The sequence below is a fragment of the Miscanthus floridulus genome, chromosome 17 (assembly GCF_019320115.1).
Source record: "Miscanthus floridulus cultivar M001 chromosome 17, ASM1932011v1, whole genome shotgun sequence".
In the NCBI taxonomy this organism is placed as follows: domain Eukaryota; kingdom Viridiplantae; phylum Streptophyta; class Magnoliopsida; order Poales; family Poaceae; genus Miscanthus; species Miscanthus floridulus.
This window is the reverse complement of record NC_089596.1, coordinates 84,308,272-84,311,730: the sequence shown is the minus strand read 5'-3', so window position 1 is coordinate 84,311,730 and position 3,459 is coordinate 84,308,272.

Below are 3,459 nucleotides of genomic sequence, written 5' to 3'. Positions count from 1 at the left end.
CATCAGCTTGAGGCTCATGATTTGGATTCAGTAGATTGCTAAGCCTATGAACTTCCTCATGCAGATAGGTATTATGTTCTTCTAAATCTTCTACATAGAATTCTAGCTCATGAGTTCTAGCTCTAGCTACATTTTCCCTGTGCCAAGCTTCATTTCTTCCCTCCACCGTATGAACTAACATACTTTCGCAGTTCCTATGCGCGGTGGTGAGCTGCCTCAATTGACCCTGTAATTCACCTATTTGTATAACATCCAAAGCCCTATCTCTAGTAGATTGTGCTAACTCTGCGGAAATCCTCTGTATCTCTGCCTGGGGATTAGGCCTAGAACTGCTACTGCTAGCACCATCATTTCTAGGGGCAAGTTGGTGATGAGGAACTCCTTTGGGTCCGGTGGACTTACGGGGCGTCATCTTGGCACGAGCCATACTGTAGGAAACCAATTTAATCCAAGTAAGACCATTTGATCAAAATCCAAAGAGTAGCTAAGATGGATTACATTCCTCAAACCAGACTCACTACTTAACTCCAGACTAAGAGGTGAAGGAAGTAATGAGTGAATTATTCATGATGCATGAATCGTTCTTACGAACAAAAACATCAAAGTTTATAATGCATATAAACAACATTTATTTTTATATAGGGCATAGCATAATTACTACTCCACCACACAAAACATTTTAATCAAATAGGGAATGGTGAGAAAGAATTAAGATAAGTCAGAAGCAATTTGGACTAAATTATCAAGTTAAATTTAGTCATCCCAATTCATTTTGAAGTTTTCATAAAACAATACAGCAAAACCTTGTAACGAATGCGCTCTGATACCATTCTGTGGCAGAACCTCCTAAGTTATAGGGCCCACATGCACCTGTCACTGTCCGACGACCTTTGACATTTATGCATATGTTTCCAATAACTTAAAAAGACTGTCGGGTGTCCTCGGGGAACCTCGAATCATCCACGATTTCCGAGCAGGATCACGTTACAGAGTCAATGCAGTATTACAACATTTATTCAAATATCAAAACCAGAGTAAAAACGGCGGAAGTCTTACAATAACATAGTTTACAAACCAGTTGTTTCAAACCTTACAAACTAAGTTCCATAATTATTACAAACCATAGTAGTAGTGGAGTGGCATGATTAACATATACTTAACACACAAAATAAACATCCTGCCCAAGGATCATACATTTAATTCTCATCATCAGAACGAACAATAGTCATGCAGCATGATCCAAAACAGATCTGCTCATGAGGCTCACCTGCAACAAGGGGTCAACGAACCCTGAGTACAAAGGTACTCAACAAGACTTATCCGAAATCTTAACTGATAAACTCAGTAATGCAGGCTCAGGGATTCAAGGTATAGCTTTAACAATGATCAAAGTTCTTTTGCGTAAAATCTCTTTTAATAAAACTCTTTATATAGAAAACTTCTCCAGAATTATATACAAAGCTGACACGATCCGCACTGAGATCATGAAACTTCATATCCAACATCTTCACAAACCTTATTTAAGTTTTGGTTATTAATTCTACGATGATGAACAGTGAGTTGAGTCTCCATAACCGAGGAGCAACGACGATTCGAACCGATTAAGCCCAGCTGGGGATTCCAGACCACACGACATATGTAGGTCCCCGACTCACATATATCAACCTACCCTCGGATCCTCTAAAACAAGAACGGGTCCGCGCCACCCGAGAATACAGCACACCTCAAATCCGGCCACATTCCAGCCACGAGGGTACATGCTATTCCTGCCATCTCTCCACTCCCAGTGTGCGAGTAGCCATTCTCATAATAGTTGCCAAGTTCAGGCTTATCGGAGTATGTGGTTAGTACTACAAATTCTCACCTCATGCAATTCAACAACGGACGTGCCTTAATCGACACAGGCGGAAAGAACCCGCTCACAAGACCTCCATGTCTTGTGGCTCACACTCACCGAGTCCGCCCGGTCTAGATTTATTACTCCACATTCCCATATCTCATGTTAACATAGTTAACCAGTGTTCCATTTGTAACTTGTAGGTGGCAGGTAGTTACCCGACCTTCATCGTTCTACGCATGGCTAAGCAAAACTAGGCATATACGAGTTTAAAACTGGTAATATGGTAAATATGGAATAACAAGGGTGGTAATGCAACAATTAGGCTTTTACTTAACTCCTAATCACTTAATGCAGTAACGGAAAGCAAAAGCAAAATTAATTTATAAAACACAAGGTAGGGTTGTATGCATCCGGGGCTTGCCTTCGTTGACGGAAAAGCCCGATTCCTGCGACGTTACACAAGTATTTGACCCGACCTCAACAGACGGATTAACCTCTTCAACAGCTTGATTAACTACCACGTTTTCACCTTCGTTCACTACACGTAATAACAATGCCATGTTTAACATGATGCGGAATTCGAAACATGATGCTCGATGAGGGATGAAAAATTAATAATTTGAATACAACTTTCCTTCGCGGTACAGTTGCAAGTCAAACAAACTAATTCTTTTTTGTAAACACATACATCAACTGCCAAGGATCATTAACAACAAATGACCCAAGGTCATCACTCAATCCAAATTTCAAACAAAACCTAAATCACGAAAGGTTACTATTTGCTTTTATGAATTAATTATTTAGTTCAAAATTATGAAATAAATCAACTTATTCTAATTGAGCCCAAAATTTTAGTACATGTTCATTACATGTTAACTAAGTGGCAAAACAAATTTCAAAATTTTTGGATAAATAAATAAGCCTAGAAAAATCCTGGAAATCCATTTATGAATAAATTGAGCAATTTTTATCACATTTAAAACTTACTGAAAAACATTATTTCATATTTTTCTTAAATACTATACATCTCAGAGAAGTCACACAAAAATTTTCATAATTTTTGGAGCTCTAAATAAATCTACACAAAAATAACAAAAACATACACTATTCATTCAAATCTGAAAATAGAAAAATCCATTTGAACGCTGAGTCACTGACATTGGACCCCACCTGTCATCTTCTACCTCCCGCGTGTTGACTACGACGACGACGGCGCTGACCGGCGCAAACTCACCGACGGTGAGCCCAAAGGCGACGGTCAAGGTACCAAAATGACCACATTATCACGGCGCATCGACTGAAGGCACTAGCTAGACGAATTACTACGAGTTACGAGCTTGGCGTCGGCCATGGCGGATGCGGTGGCTCGGCGACGTTACGCCGGCGAAATGAAGCTGAAAACGGGGAAACAGAGGGCATGGGAAGGTCCAGTAGCTCACCACGAACACGTTCAAGCAAGAATTAAGGCCGGAGAAGTAACGTAGACACGGGTCGACGTGAACAGCAACGGCGGCGGAGCAAGGATCGTCGGTGACGGTGTGCCGGCGACTGCAGTGGATAAAACGGCCAAACAAAAGTGAAATGAGCACTACGGCATCGAGACGAAGCTAAAGGGACAT